This window comes from Pinus tabuliformis, chromosome 2_1, assembly GCF_031772625.1.
Source record: "Pinus tabuliformis cultivar Carrire ecotype Pingquan chromosome 2_1, CPIR1, whole genome shotgun sequence".
Classification (NCBI taxonomy): Eukaryota; Viridiplantae; Streptophyta; class Pinopsida; order Pinales; family Pinaceae; genus Pinus; species Pinus tabuliformis.
This window is the reverse complement of record NC_142299.1, coordinates 961,119,648-961,144,682: the sequence shown is the minus strand read 5'-3', so window position 1 is coordinate 961,144,682 and position 25,035 is coordinate 961,119,648.

Genomic DNA, 25,035 nt, shown 5'->3' with positions numbered 1-25,035 from the left:
AGAAAGATCAACTTAAAATAAATTCAATGAATCTAACAACGCTTTGGAACTTAACGCACAACATTTAGAGGTCTAGGCTAGAGACGTATTCCGGCGTCGTAAAGCCTGGTAACTGTTGTCCTCACTGATGGTTGGGTGATTCCTCCGCTTTGAGACGATAAGTGCCAGTACGGACTTGTGCTCCCACGTACCGTCGAGTATATATTGGGAGACCCCTATAGGCTTAAAACCTTTATCCATAGGAAGCCGTGTCTGCCGCCCTATTGATCGCAATCCATTGAACACAACATTCGGGAAGATTGACTGCCGTACCGTAAAAAGTATTCTGCAGTTTTGCGATTGGTTTGGTACTCCCTCTACCTAGATCTCCAGAGCAGTCCCTTTCGTTCCTTTTCAGACTTTGTAACGGAAAAGGTCCATCTGAGCACTTGTCACTTCAGGCTCATTAAAAATCAAAGGAGACTAGAGTCATCTTTTGTTTTTTCTCGACTCTTAAAAACTGAAAAAACAAGTTGTGTCAAAAGCGTCTAAAATTCATTTAATTCGGAAACATAATTCCCCTTTTTATTTTAGTTGATCGAGTAATCTGCAATCGTGGAAGAAAGTCAATTGAAACCCCATTGTTTGTGGAGGCTTACGAGTCAACCGTCTTTGTCTCCGGAATTGAAACCAGTACGGACGAAGCGAACTCGTTTAACTGGTTCCAAATCTCCTATTAAAGTTAAAACAAGTGTTCCAACGACATCAGAGACTCCGGTTACTCCAAACATTTCTGGAATCCCTGCCTCTATAGAAGAAGTTCAACAGCCACAGAGGGACAGTGATACTGATCCTAGTCTGAGAGTGAACACTTGTGTTACCGAACCAGTTCCATATACGACCGGTTCGGAGAGTCTTGCTCTTTAAACATCTGTCGCTATCGATTCCATACCTTCTTCGGCACCAGAAATATTTTACGGACCTGACGGTCTTCCCCTTCCACCTGGTCTGATTACTATTGAAGAAATTGTAGAAGATCCTCAAACAAGTACTCTAACACACTTTGGAGTCGGGATAACTCTATATCCTTCTTCATCAGAAGTTAGTCTACCACCAGCGGAAGCTCCTGTAGAATCGCTAGGTAATATTTTGGATAGACTACAAATGTCTGAACAACCGTCAACATCTATGACTGTGTCATCCGACACAGCAACGACAAAACTTCCTGCTATTACTCCGACAATGTTCGCCGGCATACCAGCTGTCCTGACTAGCTCTCAGCCGCTAGAAGGAGCCCACTCAGGGGCTATTACGACAGTATGGTCCGTTCCTGTTTGTTCATCCGGAATAATATCCGGAAACTCTTATGTTGAGTCTCAACAAATTGATCCATTTGGAGGTCAATTTGGGCAGTCCGGTCCCCAAGGGCAAACAATCCCCGTGAGTTCCAGATTACCACCGTATGGGGGGCAGTATGCCCTTTCATTACCCCCTCCGGGAGGATATCCATACGGGAGTTCACAACAACATTCAGGTTACACTGGAATTACCTCAAGTGGTTGGGTACCTATACTACCTCAACAACCAAGAGTTGTTTATTCGATGCAAAAATGCGTACCTATGTCGAATATCCCGACTACACCAGCTATTGTGACGGTGTCACAAGTTCAAACGCTGCCTGTTGTATGCCAACCTCAGATTTCTCAGGTTGTAATGCAACAGCCCCTTGACCCTGCGACTCAACCACAATCGCCGACTAGTGGGGCGACACAGGTCCAGACAGGTACAATTACCCCTCACCTTGGTCCAACGGTTAGTATAGCGCAACAGCACATGGCTTCACAACCATGGCTGGTGCGATACCAACAACCACAATTCCAACAAGTATACCAAGGTTCTGAGCAGCAAATCTTTGCGAACAGTTGACAACCGTACATTCAAAACGGTCAAAATCAACCATTTTACAATGGTCATGTCCACCAACCTTACCAGTCATACCAGCAACAAATGCATTATGCCGGTATGCAAATACCAACTACTCAGGCAATCCCATCTTATCCTGGGTATGCTTCACCTAACCTGAATCAACAGTTACCCTTTGTGGCAACCTTAGAGTTACCTGATTTAAATCGGTTAACAAACGATCCAATTGCTTACGCCCCTTGGTGGCCAACGATTCCGCATAAACTTCCGTCAGATATTCCTAAATTTAATGGAAATCCGGGTGAAGATCCATCGAATCACGTGATGACCTTTCATCTATGGTGTTCATCAAACACCCTAAATGATGATTCGATAAGACTTCGCCTCTTTCAGAGGACGTTAATGGGTCCAGCGGCAAAATGGTACATTGAATTGCCTAGAGCTTCGTTCGACAACTTCAGTGCCTTAGCCACAACCTTTTTAACCCATTTTCAATTACCAATAAGGTACGAAACGGGAACAAAACTTCTTACCAACTTCAAATAGACAACGGCCACTCACATATCTGATCATATACATGAGTGGCAACGTCATCGTAGGATGGTAAAAACGTACGTCCCCGATCAGCTATTAGCTGAATGGTTTATCAAGTCATTACTGCCTTCCATCACGGAAGATGTGGCAAAGGGGGGAGTCGTAACAGAAGAGCAAGTCATCGCTCGTGCGCAATATCTGGACTTTATCTACACTCAGTCTGGCTTGCTCTACGAAAAAAATACCTGACGCCCCTAGACCGGAATTCTCAATTCCTCCTCCTCCTAAATCAAACAATGACTCTCATGCCGGCGATGGCGTGATTAGCACGACAAACACGAAATCGACAAAGGCTACATCCAAAAAGGCCCGTAAGATTTCAGGTCAAAATGCAAAAGACGAACTTCTTGCTTCGGAAGTAAATGCCGTATCGACAGATAAAGGCAAAGAAACCAAACAACCAGGGAGCAAGAAGAAAGGCAAAGGGAAGAAGAAGAAACAGGAGGAATCATTACCTGAAAAATCTTCTTCAAACCCTCCTGGAGATAGGAAACCAAAAAATCCATGCTTTATATGCGATGAGGATCATCGGACCACAGACTGTCCATACAGAGCTGAGATTAAAAAATTCTTCAAGAATTCAAAAACCTCTGCAGTATTAACTGATCCGTTTCCAAATCCAGGAACAAATCTGGTTGAAAGTAGAAATGCTTCCCCGTCTCAAGTGCTAATGTTTTCGGTTTCAAAATAGCAAAATGATGCTTTGATATCGACAAGGAACAAAGATTATGGGAATCCACAGCTGTCGAACAGCAAGGATAAAGATCAACCAAGTAGTTCGACAACAACTTCGACAGAAGTTGTGCCACCCACCATTCCTGAATTGACGATAAAACCACCAAAGAGAGTAGTACACAAGTCGACATTTAATCCCCGCGTTAGAGCGGCACAACATTATAACATAGTGGAAGATTTGGCCCAATCGCCATCCGCTATGTCGACTCTTGAAGTACTACAAAATTGCCCATCCCAAAGGCAGGCTTTATTATCAGCCATTGGTGGGATTGACCCAAAGGATTCCAATCTTGTATCCTTCGATCATAAAGGATACGATCCTCAGTTACCAACTCAACTAGCTTTCCTTATTCAAGTAAAAGCCCTCAACAAAACTGTTCATCGAACAATTATTGATGAGGGGGCATCTACATGCATTATGTCGATGAGTTGTTGGAAAACTTTAGGATCTCCAACCTTGTCGCGATCTTCGACGACATTAAAAGCATTTGACGGAAGGACATATACCCCATATGGTATCCTAAATAACTTGAAAGTTGAACTAGGAGGGAAAACGGTAGAAATAGATGTTGAAGTCATTGATGGGAATCTTGATTACAACATCCTACTAGGAAGACCATGGATTTATGCCATGGCAGCTGTTGTGTTGACCTATTTCAGAAAGGTGCATTTCCCTTTCAAGGAGGAATTACAATTGTCGATCAACAAAACTTCCTCCCCAATGGTTCTCAAGTTACAGGAAGCATTCCCATGATCCATGGAAGCCCCCATTCGCTTCATAATATCGGAGTAGGCCTACTAAAAGATCCTATACTAATGGGAACTTTGGCTCTTCCACCTCCAGTCAATCTGGCGGAAGTAGCGTCGATAGGAACCTGCAACATGATATCTTCTACAAAGATCTCAGAAAACGATATCGACATGGATCATGCAGTGGTTTTGCCCCCAAGCCCAATAGAAATATTATAGCAATCAATGTTTCTAGCATGGGAGGCAAACCCAAATCAGCGCTCATCAAGCGTTTGGATAGATAGGTCTAGAGAATATGGTACTCCTTCTGATCCTTGGTCGCGAGTGCATGTCACCGACGAAGGAATTGTCCAATCTATGGTAATTGAAGGAGCACCATGGAATGATTCCCACCATCATTCTCTTCTTCCGAATTGTGGAGAAGATACTCAAAATGACCTTTGTCATCCTTCAGTCTTTGATTTTCTATCAAATACTGTAAATACGGTGGATTCCGAGCGAAACTTATCCAACATTGAAGAGACTATAGCCATAAATATCTTGACCAAAACAAATATTGTAGAGAATATTTATGTTGGCAAATGTTGTTCTCCTTCAGAACTGGAAATATATAACGCTCTTTTTCGCGAATTCAGAGATGTCTTTGCTTGGTCATACAGTGAAATGCCAGGCATTGACTCGAGTATCGTTGAACACGAAATTAAGATGTATCCAGATGTCAAACTAGTACGAAAACGGCTAAGGCAGGTGCACCCCAAGAAAGCCGCTGCCATTAAGGCAGAAGTTGAAAAACTTCTCCATGCTGGTTTCATCTACCCGGTTCCTCTAACCGATTGGGTATCGAACATTGTCCCTGTTATGAAAAAACAAGGAACAATTAGAGTGTGCGTCGATTATAGGGATGTAAATCAAGCTTGTCCAAAGGACAACTACCCTACGCCCTTCATTGACCAGATAATTGATGAATGTGCCGGATGCGAAATCTTTTCATTCATGGATGGATTCTCCGGGTATAATCAAATAAATATCCGCCCACAGGACCAGTCAAAGACTGCATCTATTTGTCCGTGGGGCACATTCGGATATCGAAAGTTACCCTTTGGTTTAAAGAACGTAGGGGCGATGTTTCATAGGGCAATGAATTATGCCTTCCATGACATCAAAAACATCGTTCAACCATACCTCGATGACCTTCCGGCTCATTCACGAAAGCGGACTGATCATCCGCAGCATTTAAGAGCGATATTTCTACGTTGCCGACACTACAAGATACGACTCAATCCGCACAAATGTGTATTTTGCGTCAATTCTGGTCGTTTACTTGGCTTTGTAGTCTCCAAGGATGGGATTCGTCTCGACCCATGTAAGGTCCAGGCAATCATAAATTTGCCTCCACCTTCAAATTTGCTTCAGATTCAGAAACTCCAAGGGAAAGCAAACTTTCTGAGGAGGTTCATTCCAAATTACGCCGAACTTGCTAAAGGTTATACATGTCTTTTGAAAAAGGAGGTACCCTTTGTCTGGGATCAGGTTGCACAAGCTTCCTTTGATGCTTTGAAAGATTCCCTGATGAAAGCATCATTAATGTACGCCCCTGATTATCAAAGAGACTTTAACCTGTATCTGGCTGCAGCAGATACGACCATCACAATGGTTTTAGTTCAAGAAGTCGATGGAATTGAGCATCCTATATATCATTTAAGTAAAAACTTAAACGATACAGAAAGCAAATATTCTCACGTTGAAAAGCTAGCACTTGCAGCTGTTCAAGCAATACAGAGATTTCGACACTATATCCTCTTTCGGAAAACTACCATTCTATCAGATTGCAACCCCATGACTTATATATTGTCGCGACAGTTACTGGGGGGCAAATACTCAAAATGGATAGCAATCCTACAAGAGTTTGATCTGGAATTTGTAAAATCCAAATCAAAGAAAGCTCTAGTTTTCGTAGAATTATTATGCGATCTCCCATCGTCGTCCAACGATGAAACATCCGAAGAATCAATCGTGGATGAGAGTTTGTTTCTGATATCTACAAGCAATGAGTGGTATGGAGATATAATCATTTATCTCCAAACCCAAAAATTTAGGCCAAACACCTCCCACTCTGAAAAAAAACGTTTCGATATCAAGCAAAAGACTACATGATCGTCGGTGATACACTTTACCGTCGTGGTATCGATACAGTTCTGAGAAGGTGCCTCACCCATGAGGAGGCCGAAAAAGTCCTGAATGAGTGTCATTCAGGCGCGTGTGGGGGGCATCAATCTGGATATGCTACAACACAAAATTTTTTACGAGCAGGATACTTTTGGCCAACAATGTTCAAAGATTGCATAACCGCAGTCAAAAGTTGCCATGCTTGTCAAATTTTTGATAGCAAAACCAGAAGACCACCCGCACCCCTACAGCCAATAGTTGCTGTTGGGCCATTCGCCAAATGGGGCATCGATTTCATGACATGTAACCCCACCTCGACCGGGGGGCATGGGTATATCATAGTCGCAGTTGACTACTTTACCAAATGGGTCGAGGCGATGCTTACATTAGATAATACTGGTGAAACAGCTGCCCTCTTCTTTTTCAATCATGTAGTCGCCAGATTCGACGTACCACAGGCTATAGTCACAGATCATGGATCGCATTTTCGCAATCACATGATGGTCGAATTAGCTGCCAAACTAGGGTTGTCTCACGATAGCTCTACTCCGTATTATCCGCAAGCCAACGGACAAGTTGAAGCAATCAACAAGGTCCTGAAACGCATGCTGCAAAGGATGATCGGAGTTCACAAAAGAAGATGGCACCTAATCCTGTACTCAGCCTTGTGGGCTTACCGAACATCGGTAAGGAAAGCAACTGGGTTCACACCCTTCCAACTGGTATATGGCCTGGAAGCAGTCTTACCAATCCAGTGTGAAATCTCGTCTCTCAAACTCGCAATTGATCTCCTCCCCGGAACTTCAGAAGAAGAGGCTCGTTTCTTGGAATTAATCCAATTGGATGAAACCCGTCGTGACGCCGCTTTGGCTAACGAAGCCCATAAGAAACGAGTCAAGGCGCAGTTCAATAAAAATGTCAAACCCCGTGTCTTCTCGGAAGGTGACTTGGTCTTGCTTTACGACCAAGAATCCGATAAATTGGGAGCAGGTAAATTTAAGTCTTTATGGATGGGCCCCTATATTGTTAAACGAGTGTTAGTGAAAGGAGCCTACGAGTTAATGGATTATGATGGAATTCCACTGGCACAACCCCGTAATGGGTTGTATCTCAAGCATTACTATGCGTAATGGTAACCAGCATGCTTTTGTTATGTTTTTGTTTTCGCTAAAGTGTTTGTTTTGGTCGAGTAATCCACTTTTTACATTTATTGCAGATGTCAAACCTATTGGAGCCATGTGTTGGATATGCCGACGGAGCGAGTCGTAGTTCGCGGAACCTGTCCTCCGCAGCCTGGGCCATTTTTTATCCAAGCGGCGAGTTAGTAAGTTTCAGAGGTGTATGTATTGGTCGATCAATGAATAACATCGCTGAGTATAGCGCGTTGATAGAACTTCTCTCTGATGCCATCACTCATGGTATACGCCGACTAATCGTCAGGCTAGACTCACAACTCGTAATACTACAACTCAATGGTATATATTCCATTCGAAACCCAGCTATTTATCACATGTTCCTGAGGGTTAAGATTTTGGAAAGAAAATTCGATCTTATTCAATATCAACATATTTCCAGAAACTTAAACACATTAACTGACTCATTAGCAAACTATGTTTTAGATAGACATTTGCAACATTTATAAAAAGAAACACGTCATCAATGTTTCGCATGTGGATAATGTAGCTCAACCAAAATAAAACTTCGAAAATCAAAAATATATATAACTGTTTATGGTTTACACATAATGTTCTGTAACCAAGACAAAATCGATCAAATGACCCAAAAACTCAAAATGCTAGGGGGCACCCTAGTCTAATGATGCTCGTGATAGCAAGTCACAGCCTGTGCGATCATGCGTAAGAGATGAGTCCATCGTCTGGGCACACCAGTAGTATGCCGCTGTAACCGAAAAGGTAGCTCATCGGTCCTCACATCCGAAATACCGAGAGTGAGGCCCTCAACCTGCTCCTGCAAAGCTGTAAGAGTCTCGGCCACATCGAGGTCACGAAGAACAGCTCTTCTGACGGCCTCTCCTGCTGGGGTAGCAGCTGGTACTCTCAGGCGAACTACTGGACGAAGGGGACCAACATCTGCATGTACACATGAGTTTGATTAAAGTCTTGACAGAATAAAGCACAAGGACATTATAAGCAAAAAACGATAAACAACAATATGGTCAAAGATTTTACCAATAGCACCCCACTGCTCGCCATCCGGCAGTACTAAATCTGGATCACCCCGGAAGTCCATTCCAGCATATGGATACTCATAATAAACCATCTCCTGACGATCAAACCACCTGAAGAAGGTATCAGAAAATGAAATCTGAGACTGGCCAGCATGCCTAGACATATGGTCAACCCATCTCTGCATACATGGTTCAGTAGGAGAAGGTAAATCGAGTGCAATGTACTGCGGCTGCATCAGTGGTATCTTCTCCAAGGCAAAGGCGGTCAAAATAGAACCATACCCAAAGTTCTTCAATCTCCCGTTCTTTATCTTGGTCAACTGTTCTTTCATCACAAGAAGTACTGAGTCACACCGGTTGAACACCTTCAGTTGGAGGCATTCCAAGGCATGCTGCATATAAGATCGATTTGCTACATGAAGAGACGCACTACCGGCCATCCTACCAAAAGTAAACAGAATAGTCCTAAGGGACCTATCAGTGACATCACGGATGATGATCTTACCGTCTTTACTCGGTTGAGATCCTTCTCTGCAGTACCGGCGGACATAATCTCTCACAGAATCCCCTCCTCGAGCCGAACCTGACAAAGAGATGGGGGCACCCCGCCTCGACAAGCCAGTCAAGAAATAAATGTCTACTACAGTCAAGGGGATAGATTTGCCCCTGATCTGGAAAACCTGATTGGTAGGATCCCAAGCATCGAGCAAATACTGCAGTAAGTTGATCTGCTGTCTCATGCTAGAAATGCGGAAGAACTTCAGCAAGCCACAATTCTGCAGCGCGTTCACTGTAACAGGATCATGTAGGGCAACCATGTCCTCTTCTTCATGCTCATGTTCTCGCCATGTAAGGGTCATCTTACTCCAAAGACCTCTGAAAAACAAACAAGAGAGGAGTTACGTCCTGATTTTGGTGAGAAACAGGCAAAAATTCCATCAAAAATTGTGCATCAAATTCCCTTTCTGCGCCCAACGCAGCTGCAGCAGTGTTCTAGGTGCGTTGAATGCCAGATAGCCTTTAGACAGGCCAACAGTCAGTGCAGGTTTCGATACACTGAGGGTGCATTGATGGCAGAACGAGTTCCTCAAACCCCAGGAGCTCAGAAAAGCTACGAATCAAGCTCAAAATGCAAAATGGAAACCATGAAATGAAAGAGCTCAGGTTTAGCTCCTACCTGGTCCAGACGGCGCCGAGAATCGTCCACAGAATCTCCCGAAATCAACTGGTGAAAATCGAGGGGGAAAAGCACCTCCAAAGCTCCAACAAACCAAGTTCAAATGAAATGGTAAAATGAGAGGTAAAAAACACTTTTTAATTACTTTTACGTAGTTCAAAGTAAAATATTAGCGTTTTAACTCATTTTTCAAGCAAATATTGTTCATTTCTGACTAGTTTGATGAAGCAGTTGAAAATGCAGTACGATCTTTGAAAGAACAAAGCTATTTATGGTAAAATCAGAACAAGACCACCCAATCGAGCAGTGTTTACCGTGAGGTTCAATCTCGTTAAAAAAATAAACCTGGACTGAGCAAATGTTACCACCCGCGTTTAAGCTCGTTAAAAAATGAACTATTCCCCGGTAAATAACCACCGTGAATGTAGTACTTCAGCCATTAAAGCCTTGGTCGTGTTTGCACCATCACCTCCACTTTTCCATTGGCCGATCATTCACCTCCATTTGATTATTTACCCATTTTGAGGAACAGCTGCGAAGAGTGATTTCACTAGCCATCCTTGTGACACTGCCGTGATTGGAAAATTCCAAACCTTACCTGGAATTAGCTGCTTCCCATTTTATCACTCGTTCCTCAAAAGACGAGTCTTCTTTAAGCTCTTTTCAATTGACTCGTAAAATATGAAAAGATTGCCGAGTCCTTGGCCTTCCAGCTCGTTAAAGGGACAGGAAGTGCTATCCCTCCTCTAGATTTTAATCTTTTTGGACCTAAGGGATTATTGCACAAAAAGATCGAGCGCTTGTTTTCTTCGGCTCGTTAAAACTATCGAAAATTCATCCCTTCTATATTGTTTTATACTTTTTCGGACTTAAGGGATTAGATGATGAAAAAGGAATTTTGGAGTTACCTTTACGTACCTTTTCAGACTCTAAAAATGAAAAGGACCGAGTTATCTTTGTCGTTAAACTCGTTAAAAAGATTAATAGCGACAAACTTGTCTTTAGACGAGAACGAGTTTCACTATCGCTAGGCTCGTTAAAACATAGCGATGGGTTTGCCCGAAGGGCAAATTATAGAACAAGCACATGTTTTGCTCCTCAAGCTTGAAAAAAATAAAGAGGTACTGGTCAGCAATGACTGGGGAAAAATTGGGAAGAAAACTCAAAGAATCTTTATTGGTAGCAAGTCGCTCTTGAACATGACACTTCCACTCCATGTTTGAGTCGGGTTGGGTTGTTTCATTCACCGGTCACATCACCATGGTCACGCCATACCGTCCACATTTGGGGTAAATGCTACCAATCCATCACATAAGTGTCGTCGACATGTTCAAGAGAAGTCATCCAGAGAAGTCACCAGTGTCCCATCCACTACCATACATTATACTTCATTCTTTCATGACCACCATCCTGAACCGTATATCATCAGATTGTTTTCACCTCCATCAAAATCATTTGCTCCGTTCCGTGTCATTGATGTGGGATTCATTAAGGCCCTCCTTTGACGGATCGCTTCTTGTCGACATCAGCTCATTATCCAAGAAGTTGATCTAGGAACACCCCATTCAGTACTTTGAAGCTTGCATGCCTTAATGGCAAGTTTCTCACTTCCGGCGACAGGTTTACATCAATGGCCTTCGACCAAAAGATTTTGCGTGATGTTCGACGCCAAGTCCTTTATTCACACCACGTGAATTGTACTGTAGTACCTTGAGGGTCATTATCATTATTGGTGATTCCTCTCGCACTTGTTAACAGTTTACATCATTGACTGGTAATCAAGCGATGTCTTTCCATGTTCGACTTCAAAACATTTCTCACATGGATCGACTTGTACTTCGAGTGAAGATCGGACGAGATTGAAGACCCCGGATCTAGTTTCATCCATCCGGGCTGTGATATATATTCAGGAAAATAAAGACATTAAATGTACAACGTTACAGCACAGATAATCATCCTACCAAAAGGATGATGGCTCTATCAGAATCATCAGTCTACACTCAGACGATTGTCTGTCCTATGTACATGAAAATGAATTTATAAAGCTGAGCGTGGGAATGCCCGCCTCAGCTAGATCATGAAAAACAGTATGAAGATAATGTATTGTATTGTATCTTATTACAGGTATCCTCCCAGCATTGAAAGAACTTCGGATCCTCATAATAAATCATTTCACCCGATTAATGGCCTCATACTTTAGGGGGCAACTGTTATAGACATTTTTGTGCCTTGCAGCACCAAGCATGAAATGTCCATAAACAAAGGGCTCCTAAGTCCCTAAAAGTGTTGTTCCAACCCCTAAAGGAACAAGGTCAACAAATTATAGCTTCTCCCAGAAGTTCTCCACCAGAAACTGCTCAGAATCAGTCAAATCAGGATCATTTCAGCTGCTCCACTGGCTAGCTGCGTTGCATAGCACCTAAATACACTAGTTGGGTGCATTGCAACACACCTAAATGCACTATCAGGGTGCGTTGAGCAGGAAATGACAAATGGCAGTGCCATTCCGCGAGGTGGAAAGACAATGGAAGCTTCCAGAATCTTCTCCAATGACACTTGCCTCACTGAGTTCGACCAAGGATGAGTAAGAGGCTTTCAGTCTCCAAGTGGAAGCAAGAATTGACAGAGAGAAGACACTAGTCAAATCATAAGCTGACTCATCCTCCTTGCATACATCTATATATGGATCCCTCATCCCAGAGATCCAGAGGCTGGAATTTTGTATATTGCAAAGAATTGCTGTTGGTTTTGAGATAGATATCAGAGTATTGGGTGATTTATGCTTTGTTGGAGGTGAAGAAGGGGCTTCTTTGCTGGGAGGTTGATGCTGGATCAGGAATCATCGGTTGTAACTCCTCTTGGATCTTCTTGTTATATCAATAAAACTATTTGAGTTTCTCCTACATGCTTGTGTATCATTGATGCTTGTTACATTTGTATGTTTAGCTTAAATCTGATCCTAAGCTTTTTATGAATATAGATCCATGTCTTTGTGTAGTTTTCTTCTTCTGTGATCTTATAGGAACTTGGTGAAGCTGGGCAAGTAAGGGAGCAGGTAGCTGGAAGCTGTCAAAGAAGAGAGGGATTGTATCAAAGGATTAGCGCAAGACGCAGGTCGGTTCTTTCTATCCCCCTCTATCTTTAATTCATAAAGGAAATACAAAAGTAGTTTTCTCTGTTTGTTTCTAAGGCAGCTGTCACACCTTAGTGGGATAGAGCAGTTCTAAATAGACACTTTTCCCGGTAACACACCACAACATGTTTTGGGGTTCAAAGCTCAAGTTTTGGTCAAATAATGTTGTAAGACTTCGCGAATTGCGGGCGCGGAGCGCGAAATGTATGTTGAGTCATAGGGTTGTCCGCCCTAAGTTTTGTAATGTATTTTCGGCCTACCCATGGTCCACAACCATGGGATTGTATAAATAGAGCGAGGCTCTAAGTTGTAAAGAAAATTAAAGGATAGAAGAAAAGGAATGGAGTCTAGAAGATAGAGAGCATAGAGAAGAAGTCTAAGTGTCTTGGGTTGTAGTAGTAGGAAGAGGCTCTGCAGCTGAGTGCATAGAGGCCTAGTAGAGTCTGCAACTAAGTGTGCGAACCCTTGCAGCTGAGTGCGCAGGGTGAAGTCAAGTCTGTAACCCAAGAAGAAGGATAATAAAGAGAAGTTTGATTCTAAATACTGTGTATCTGCTTTTGTATTACTTTCTATGCATTTATACTATTTTTTTAATCATGTGCACTTATATGAACACTGAACACTATTAAGTATAATTGGGCTCATACAAATAAGTTAAGTAATCAGATAATATCGGGTTAATAGTAAGAAACTTGGGTAATAACATGGATCGCGCCTCGAGCAGGGTTGCGCGAAGGCAACATCACAGGTTGCGAAAGACTGATAGATGCGCGTAGCGATGTGTGCACAGGGTCAAACCATGGACCACCGAAAAACCATCAGACATCTCTAGGGTGTGGAAACCTGGTTCTAGCACCCTCCCATACTACTTTCGGTGAGACCTCAGTCTGCGCTCTACAGACTATTGCTAAAAGGGCCAGTAGTATTGGGATTTGTTTGGCTAAATCATCTCTAAACCTGGGTCAAGCCCATACAAGTCAACAATCACAAATTTTGGTTATGCGTTTTCCTAAAGTTCTTAATATTCTACGAGATGCGAGATAAGCGAAATATTCTTTATCGTTTAGAGTGTAGTTTTCCTGAAGGAGTAATTACTTCATAAAGTGCTTTTCACTACGTGGTAGACTTAACTTACAATTTATAACATTTTCTTTTATTGGGTCCAGGCTTTATCGCACTTCACAAGCTTGCGCAGTTCATATATTGGGCTTTTAAGTAAATTGACACGATGCGATAAGGTTGACTCCTATTGCAGTATCACTTTTCGCATATTTCGATATGATTTTGCGAGTTGCGTCCTTTGTGAACGCCGATATGCGATTGCGATAAGTGCTTCATTTTATAGGAAATTCCTTAAGTCTTAGTTTTGAATGACTTTAAATGTAGTGATTCATTCCATCACAATTCATAGATTTTGTTTGTTAATTGTCTTTTTAACACACTCAGTCCAGCGGTATGCAAAAATAAAAGAATTGGTAGTCTTAAAGGGTTTCGACTTGATATCTCGATTTATTCCTAAAATTTTAAAAGAAAGCATCTAAGTGCTATTTGTTTTCTTGCAGGGGCTTTATAAATGGTCCCCATTTATTAATAAAATATTAATTTATTAAATCAATAAAATGGGGAGGTTATTGAATAGCACAATAGTAGCATATGCCACTCTTATTGATTCAACATGGATGGCTAATAGGGTTTTATATTTCCACATTCATCATTGAGTAAATTTGCATGTATGTGGGTAGACTAAGTTTGTAGGCATTATCTCCCATATTTTCTAGTATCTTGAAATGACTATATTATAGAGCCTTGATTTTATTAGCAAGACCTTGTAGCCTCTCCTTATTCAACTATAACCATACTTTATGTCCCACTTTGAATAAATTCTCTACTTTTCTGTCTATTGTGTTTTTCCTGTAACTTCTTCAATATCTCCTAAACTTGCATATGGATCTGGCTAATCTTCTCAAAAAATTTATGTCGTTAAATCACCCCATATGAAACCCTTCCTCCCTCCTCCTTGCTATCCATTTGCAATTTCCAAAGGTGAAGTTGAAAATATTCAATACAAGTTTCAATGGGGACTTACCAATAGAAGTATGGACCACTCTACTATAAGAGTGCTATATATATACTAGATTTTCATCTAAATTATTTGGATGCTTTTGATTTTAACCCCTCAAAAACAATACCAAAGTCCTGTTTGTTGAAATATGTAACTAGGTTTGGTCTTCATAATGAAATATGAAATCATGATTTTATGTAAAGAGAAAAATAAATTTATTATTTTGATTCTTGAGGCATGGGTTTCATGCTCAAGGGAAATTTATTTATAGGTCAAGCACCCATTGAGTGCTTCTAGGGATTGTCATTGAGTCTGCAAATCATCATTGTCATGTATGGAAGACCCTTTTTGGGCATGTTACATATTTTAAAGAAAATTTATTTGATTCAAACTAGAGTCAAAGACCCTCCAAGACCTTCTTAAATGAGCTATAACAAGTCAGACTACATGGAAGATCAGGTCATACACATGGAGGCAATTCGTACCCCTAGAAAGCCTATATATAAGAAGGAACTTGACCTCATTTGGAACTATACCACAATTTCAATATCCTTAAGAAAGAAGTTGGAAAAAAGATGAAAATTAAGGATAAGAAGAAGAAGAGCAAGATTGAAGTTTTAGACCTCTCTCTCTCTCTCTCTCTCTCTCTCTATTTTAGGGTTTCTACAGTTAGTAGGTAAGATGAAATTCTGAAGCTGCAAGTTCGAAGTTGTGAAGATGCTTCTAGGTCAAAGATATGAAGCTACTTCTAGGTCAAAGTTGTGAAGCTGCATCTAGGTCGAAACTGTGAAGTTGCATCAAGGTCAAATCTATGAATCTGCTAGGTTGAAGTTGCTGAAGCTACTAGGTTGAAGTTGCAGAAATTGTTGTTGGGGGTCTAATTTGCTGAAGAAGTTGTTGGAAGGTCAAATTTTGTTGTTGGAAGCTGTGTAAGGAAAGACATCAAGAAGGAATGATGAATTTATCTTATAGGTGTCTTGGTAAAGGGTCATACGTCTTGGAATTCATCAATTGAAGTTCTACAAGAAGAGAAGAGTTCTTACGGTTTTTCCTCTTAAGAGGAGAGGTTTTGGCCTTGGATGATAGCCCATATCTTGTGTCCTCTTGTCTAAATGTTCTTTATTGTTTGGTATATGTTTGATGATAAGAACAAAATAATAATCAAGTTGAATAAGAAACTAATTAAGATAAGTAAAATATATCACAAGAAATTATCAATTTAAGAGAAAAAAAACCTAATCTAACTGCCCTAAATTTCTCAACATGGTATCAGAGATAAGGTGACAAGACAAGGAAAGGTAGATTGAAGAAGAACCATCAAAACGAATATCAATAAAGGTCAAGGCATCAAATAGTACATCTAACCATCAATAAGGGATACATAAGGGCAAAGCAATCTAAGGAGTATCACAAGTATCATAAAATCTAGAAGCAACAACAACAAGAAGACCTCAAAGACTCTACATTCAAGGAGGGGCCTACCTCCTCTTAATCAAAGAAGGACTCTACATTCGAAGCACCTTGGGAAGTATCTACATTCTAAGGAAGAAATAAGAATCATTTCCATCATCATCAAATACATCAAGGTAATATCCCTCACATTTAAGAAAAGATCACATCTTAAGAACATTTGAAGGAAGACATCTCTAGAAAAATAAGTATTGTCATCTTCAAGGAAGAAAGCATCATTTATCACCATCAAAATCAAGAAGGCATATAGTTGAATATATCACCATCAAAGGACCATATTCACTTGACAGGTAAGCATTCTTATATCTATGTATTCATCTACTATCAAAATGGCTTCATTTTTCAAGGAGAGTAATAAATTGGTTGGGTCATCAAATTTCCTTGCATGGAAAAAGAGGACATATTTGATCCTATTAGAAAAATGAAGTCATTGAATATGTTAAGGGTTCAATCACCAAACCAACAAAATAAGAAGCTCAAGCTCTAGAGAAATATATGTGAGGGTAAATAAGGTCTCAAAGAATCCTCATAGAATCAATCAAGGATTCCCTAATCCCTTATATAGAAAAGATGGAAGATTCAAAAGAAATATCTAATAAGCTGGTAGAATTGTTCTCCATAAAAAATGTAGGAGAAGTTATATCTTTGAGAAATAAGCTATAGAATATGAAGGTATAAAAGGAATAATGGATAGCCTTATATCTTATGAGGGTGTCACAAATATGAGACCAACTACAAGAGTTTGGGGAAATAATGTATGACAAAGAGATGACCACCATGGTGCTCAATGCACTACCTTATGAATGGGGAAAATTTGTATCAAGCATCTATGAAATAAAGGAATCCACCCATTCAATGAACTCTAGTCATTTTGTAAGATTTAAGAAACTAGGTTGAAGGAAAAATGTGATGTAGGATCAAACGAACAAGTTCAAGCATTTGTTGCCATGGCTAGGAGAAAAGGGAAGTTTGGGAAATTTGGTCCTTGGAAAATAATAAGATTGATGTGTAAAATATCCAATGCTATGGCTATCAGGAATATGGGATTTTCAAGAGATATTGTATGAAACTCAAGCAAGAAAACAAGAAAATGAAAGAAATAAATGAAGACCATGTCACCGAAGAAGTGGAGGAAACTCAGAAGAATAAATCAAAAGAAGAAGTGAAATATCTCTATTATGACTAAGATAATCTCCTTCACTTAGTTCTTTTCAGTTTTTTAAAAGATATCTATCATGGTAGGAAGCATTATAAGTATGATAGAATGCATCATATTAGAATATGACATCATATTATAAGCATATGATTGAAGTAGAAAAGAGCTCATGACATCATTGTAGAAGCTTGAAAGGATAGCTAAAGTAGAAGTATACATGGTTATAGCAATCACTATGATGGAAAGGAATTAGCTCATGATATCCTCATTGAAATCATGTAAAGAAAACCGAAACAAATAATATATATGGTTGGAAGAAAGTCATCTAGAATGATAGAAGATAGAAAATATTATCATACATCATCATTGTTAAGGATCATTTGCCGAATAAGGATCATCAAGATCCTTCACTAGAATATTTATAAGAAGATCCACCTCTACTTGGAAGAGGCAAATGTCTCGCTGATAGTATACATTCCTCCTTGTTTGGGATCTATGGTTTAGAAAGATGATGGTATGATGAAAAAGGAGTGCAACATGTAAAAGTGGTTAAAGTACTTTCAAGCAAGAAAAGGAAGCTTCCAAAGGAATTCTAGATGACCCAAAGGAGAAAAGAGGGATGAATTTATTTAATTGATTAAGTTATGTCATAATATAGTTGTAGATAGAATGGTTGGATGCTATATCTCACGATCATTATTGAAGAAGAAGGATCTCTTCCTTTGGAAATATGCATTGAGGTATATGTCTTGAACTAGTTCACATATTCATAAAATGAAATCAACATAATATGACCTCATATGGAATATAAGGTGGTTGAAAAGATGAAGGAATTATGTATAGAAGTTCCTGGGAAGAAATATACGAAGAAAGGAAGAAGAGTTCATGAAAGATGCAACTATAGTCACAGAAGATAAGTGATCAACACCCCATGACTAGAATAATTAGATATGACATATCCATAGAGAAAGTATGAAGACTTTGATGAAGTCTATAAAGGAAATACACCCTTGGCATTGACTATCTTGGATATATGTTTAGGAATGTGCAAGATGTTGATGTTGAAAGAAGAATATGTCATGATGAAAGGCCATCATAAAAGGTAATTTTGATTTTCTGTTCATTTTTATTTTTGAACAACATCTGTTTGGGTTGATACATGGCTACCAAAAGAGAGTTGTAGATGTCACCCACAACTAGTTCTCATGGAAATGGATGGAATAACCTGAAAGAAACATGACTTAGAAGAGGCATATATATGAAGGAAATCCAGATGTGGAATATAAGATCACTTTGCGATGAATAAGAAATATGACATGACTATTGGTTCAAACCTACAATTCATTGAAGGAAAGTGATGGATAGACAATTCCCTACGAAGAAAACCTAGAAGATGAAGGCTCCACAATGATGAAGTTCATGATATTTAAAGAAGGATCCCTATGAGCATTTGATAGTACCATGATCTCCGCCAAAGAGAAGAGAGTTGTTGTTGGAATTAATTCCCTAGTTAAGCTTCGAAAAGTCCCTGGGTAAGAGGGAGCTTGGGTATATTCCTTTTATAGGAATGAGAATATTTTCCCTAGTTGAGAGGGAGAGATAGACACATCATTCTTATCTTCAAATTATGAAGAAAGAATGAAGGATTAGGTAAGAATCTAAGATTGATTCCGATACTCTTTGAGGATGTGCTAGGGAATCCAATAAGTAAGAGTAGTCGAAGAGGAAATTCCTTGAGGATGTCTTATTCCAAGATAGGAATTTTACTAAAAGGACATACCCTGTGAAATCTTGGGTGAGGTATGTGCCTTGAGAGACAATGATGATGGTATCTATCAGTAATTGGTCTCGTCAGCATTGTGCTATGATCTTGTTGAGAAATAGAATTGTTAGTCAAGGCCTTGCTATGTGAAAATGCAGGTTGGTATGATGAGATGCTTTGGCATAAGCTAAGGAAGTGTCTTATGAGATGGATTACCAATCCATATTCTTATGAGAATACTTCAGTTCGATAATGTCCAAGTACCTTGTATAGATTATGAATACCAACCTATTCAATAGGGAGTGTTGAAATATGTAACTAGGTTCGGTCTTCATAATGGCATATGTAATCATGATTTTATGTAAAGAGAAAAAAATAATAATATTGCCATTCTTGAGGTATGGGTTTCATTCTCAAGGGAAATTTATTTATAGGTCAAGCACCCATTGAGTGGTTCTAAGGATTGTCATTGAGTCTACAAGTCAATTGAGTCATTTTCATGTATGGAAGACCCTTTTTGGGCATATTACATATTGTAATTTTTTTTTTATTTGAATCAAACTAGAGTCAAAGACCCTCCAAGACCTTTCCAAACGAGCTACAAAAAGTCAACCTACATGGAAGATCAAGTCAAACTCATGGAGGAAATTCATACCCCTAGAAAGCCTATATATAAGAAGGAACTTGACCTCATTTGGACACACAACAAGAAAGTTTTATCTCGTAAAGAAAGAAGTTAGAAAAAGGAAGAAAATCAAGGATAAGAAGACAGAGAGAAATATCAAAGTTTTGGCCCTCTCTCTCTCTCTCTCTCTCTCTCTCTCTCTCTCTCTCTCTCTCTGATGTTAAGGTTTCTATAGTTACTAGACAAGATGAAATTATGAAGTTGCATTGAAGCTGTGAAGCAGCAAGGTCGAAGTTGTGAAGCTGCTTCTAGGTCGAAGTTGTGAAGCTACTTCTATGTCAAAGTTGTGGAGCTACATCTAGGTTGAAGCTATGAAGCTTCAAGGTCTAAGCTATGAATATTCTTGGATGAAGTTGTTGAAGCTACTAGGTCAAAGTTGTAGAAATTGTTACCGATGGTCGAAGTTGCTGATGAAGTCTGTAGAAGGTCGAATTTTTTTTGCTAGAAGCTGTGTAAGGAAAGCTCATAAAGAAGAAAGGTTGATTTGGTACTGGAGGAGTCTTGGTCAAGGGTTATAGGTCTTGAAATTCATAAATTGAAGTTCTATAAGAAGAGAATATTTATTGCGGTTTTCCTCTCAAGAGGAGAGGTTTTGGCTGTGGATGATATCATATATCTTGTGTCCTTTTGTCTCATTGTTCTTTATTGTTTAGTAGATATTCAATGATAAGAACACAATAATTATCAAGTTAAATAAGAAGCTAATTAAGATAAGTAAAAATATATCAAATTAAATTATCATTTTATGAGAAATCACCTAATCTAGCTGCCCTAGATTGCTCAACACCATTGACTACATCTGTTTTCCCATCTATCTATGGATGGAATGTTGTAGACCTCTTCAACTTTGTGTCCATCTTCTCTGAAAACATAGTCCAAAATTTATTGAGAAATCTAGTGCCCCTAACTGAAATAATGCTCTTTCATATCCCAAATTGCATCTAGACCTATCCAAAGAATAAGTTTATTGCTTCTAGCTCGCTGATAGTATTTTTATAGGGTGTGATAACACAAGTAGCTTTGAACATATAAAATACCACAAATAAGTATTCATGTCCCTTCCTAATTGTTGGTAAACCTCCCACAAATTCCATGGAAATTCGTTCCCAAGGATGAGTGGGTATAGGTCAAGGATAGTATAGACCTTGTTTCCTACTACTGCACTTGTTGTTACAATAAAGAATACATCCTCTTTTGAACCTAGCTACATATTCTTTCATTCCAAGATAGTACACATACTTTTTACGTTGGCCACTCTCTTCCCTACAACAAAATTTCTTGCAACCTTGGAGGTATGAACCTCTCTAATTAGCTATAGTCACTCACCTTTAGGAGCACATAACTTGTCTATTCTGTAGAGTAACCCATTCTAGAGATTATATTCAACTGTGTTATCTCAATTTCCTCCATGAATCTAGCTCTGAAAATGCTAAAACATCTCCTTTAAGTCCTCATCCTCTATATATGCCTCTTTGTATGCATCATGGGGTAAAGGCCACATGTGCATCAAAGCTCCAAAAATTTTAATTTTTGATGTGGGTGGTATTGAAATCATGTAGCCAAATTTTTTGGGATTCCCTTATTGTACTTGATCTTCAAAGGAAATTCCTATAAAGGCCATGTTGTTTTCGTAACATACCCAATACCTTAATGCTTGATTAAGGATTGGGTGTCAATTTTTCTTCTTCTTGACAAGCTTAACAATCAAATCTAATACCACTTTGTAATGCACTAAACCCCTAATACTTAATTAGGGATGTGAGGCATCACATTTTATTTAAATCATTTTATCAAACAATTCCCACACAATCACCATTCACAAAACAACATTTTGTTGGGGAATTTCATTGAACAATTTGTGTGAACTATTTATTTCTCTCAAACCCTAATATTCCATAGATTATATCTCAGAAATATAGAGGACAAAAATATGAAATTTCTACCACAATAACCTTGTGATATTTTCTCTGTCTCCTATAATTTTCATAGTCTAGGACTTCTCAAAAAGAAATTTATGGCAAGAATGCCAAACTGACATATTTTGAGGTTAGGTTTCAAGAGAAATTAGGAGACCCAAATCCCTTAGGAAATATATTTGAAAATATAGTGACCAAGATCTAAAATATATACCAAAATTTCCTCAGGATTACCTCTAAGTATGATAGAGGTTTCAACCTTTGAAACAACCTAGAAGAAAAGTTATAAAGAAACTTTGAAAGTGACCTTATTTTATTTGAATTAAGGAAATTTCAATTTCTTAGAGCATAAATTTGAAAATATAGCAAATCAATATTTGATAATTGAACCAGATGATTAATGGGATTTCCCATCACTATGGTCCAAGTTTCAACCTCTAGAACCTCCCAAAAGAAAAGTCATAGCAAAAATTCTAAGATGACATGTTTGAAGAAGAATTTAGGAAACTCGATTTCCTTAGATCATATATCAAAAAATTTAATGAACCAAGATCTGAAAATTGAATTAGATGATCAATGAGATTTCCCCTCACTATGGTCCAAGTTTTAGTCTCTAGAACTCCACTAAATAAAATTTATAGCAGCAATGCCAAGATAACCTATTTACCCCATAAATCACCTTTCTGGGCTTCCACCATTAAACTCAATGAAATCACTTATATCCTATTGAGGAAATTAAAGAAAACATAACATGCATTTAATAGGGAAATCGTGTAATTAACTAGGAAGACATGAAGTTACCCAAGATCGTCATGCATTTCCCATGTGACCCAATTCATTTAAATTCCACAGCCAAGTGAGTTCAAACCCACTACTCTAGACATTACCATCATTACTAGCACAATGATCATAAATAAAATAACATAACAAAAACAATAATTCCTACATTTCACTAAATCATTCATGCAAGAAATATCGATAACACAAAAATAAACATATGTCTATTGTAACTAGAAAATACTAGAACTGAAGTATGGTGAGTCACATTCCACCCAACCTTAGGTTCAATGTGCTACAATTTTTCTCACAGCTAGGCACCCCCATGTCATGTCTTGATGCCTTAAGGGAAAATTAACCTCAGGGACTTAACACACAATTTTCAGACCATATTTAACATATAAAGTTAAGGTTAATCTCCTTCACACTTAGGAAAAAATCAATATTTGTCACATAGGTTTTCACTCAAAACTCTTAACCAGTCACAAGGTTTAAACCTATTTGGGTTATTCCACCATTTCTCTTTCCAAATTGAATTTCTAAGCGAGAGAGTATGTGAGAAAATCTAAGGAGAAAATAAGAACCAAGAACCCCTTGATGTTTTCTCCTTTTTATTTTTATAATCACACCTTGATCCTTCATCTTACCAATATTTTACATGAATATTATTGGGAATACCAACCATCACATCAAGGGAAAACAATATTTATTCAAGAAAGGCTAGGATTCCCACCCCCCCGCACAACCCCCCCCCCCCCCCCCCCCCCCCCCTTTGTTTTTCCTTCCTAGTCAAGTTTCCCCCCCTCCCAAAGGCATCACGATCTGTTGGCTGCTCCCTTCCTTCAACTCTAGAATTTTTATTAATAAAATTTAAAAGTACATCACATAACAAATTTTAGTACATAATATAAATATTGGTAACCCAATATTACAAGTATTTAATTACATCGCTATTTTTGGAGAAATGCAAGTGGGGTGTTGCAAACACAAAATCTAGTAGATCCAATGCAAAGCCTCCCTTCATGGGCCCAAGCCTTTTGGAAACATGATAAAGGGTTTCCATTGTCACCTCAAAAACCTTCATACCACTCTTTAGTGGTATTTATACACAAGGGAGGCATCCCTAAATCACTTAAAGGATATTCTAATGCTATGGATCAAGGTGATGGATAAGAGGTCTATTAGATGTGATAAAATACCGATAAGGCCTATAAAGGCTAAGATATCCTATGCCAAAGTTTAAGTACTATATACATGGAAAAAATATATGGGTGTTATAAGTTGTGGCTTGGTTTAATTGCAATTATAGAGTGCATAATATCATATACTAGCCTAACAAAAGGCTACCTCAAACCTTATATAGTGGCCTTGTACAAGACCAACTTTTCTTGCAATAAAATATATTACCAACGTTAAGTATTGCAAACTAAAATCATAAGATTTATATGTTAAAAAAATTGTACCATTTATTATAGACTTAGGAACAAAATGCCTCTTTAATTTTGCATATTTACCTACTTACTTTCCATAGTGTTCCATTTAGAACCTAGTCCAAAATATCAACATCACATATGTGTTACAATTCATTTTCTTGCTCAATAAGTAATCCTTCTATAAGAAACTTGGATTTTTATTAAAAATAAGTTGATTTTTTAACAAGCAAGGTGTTAAATCAATACTTATCTGTATGGTTATTCTTTGCCTCCTTTTCCTTCACAAGTAACAAGTTGAGCTCATTTTCTGCATTGGATAGGCCCTTTTATACTCACATCTGAGTAAGCGTGTGAACAATTTCTTCTCCCATCAATTAATCACCTTTTAGGCCTAGAAAACCACCATCATTAGGTGATCTACCTATCCCAGGTATTTCCTATATGGGATTATTGAAGAGATTTTTGGATTCTTATAACCAAGTGCCATTTTGGTGTGTTCTAACATAAATTACAGTACATTGCTAATGGAGTCTTATAGTCAAAGTTCCCTTTACGACTTTCTACCATGAAGTAATCAAAGTGTGTCACAGAGCTGCAATGTCACCATAGTGGCCTTTTTCTTGGGATCTTTTCTTCATCATTTCACCTATATCACAAATTTAGTTCTCATGAGATATACTTGAAAATTTCAAACTAGAAATTTTAATTTCCCAATTTTCCTTCATTCATAAATCATATCTCACAAACATGAGACTTTTAGTTATGATGTTGGGCTCCTTTGCAAGTGGTGATATTTTCATATATTATAGTGGATTCTATCTCACACTCCATTCTAAAATTCTACCTAAAAATTGAACTTTCTTCCAATGGTAAGTGTTCATACATAAAATATTTTCATTGATAAATTTACATCCCTAAAGTGATCTCATAATTATTACACATATAACAATTCTATCACTTTCAATTAATTTTAGATAAATTTAAATGAAACTATAATTACATTATATAGTTGCTTCACAATCATTCTAAGAATTTCATAATGCAATCAATTATTTATTCCAGCAACCTAAAGGGTAAAAATGAGAGTTACATAACCAATTTCTGCACTAAGATACATATCTCTAAATTC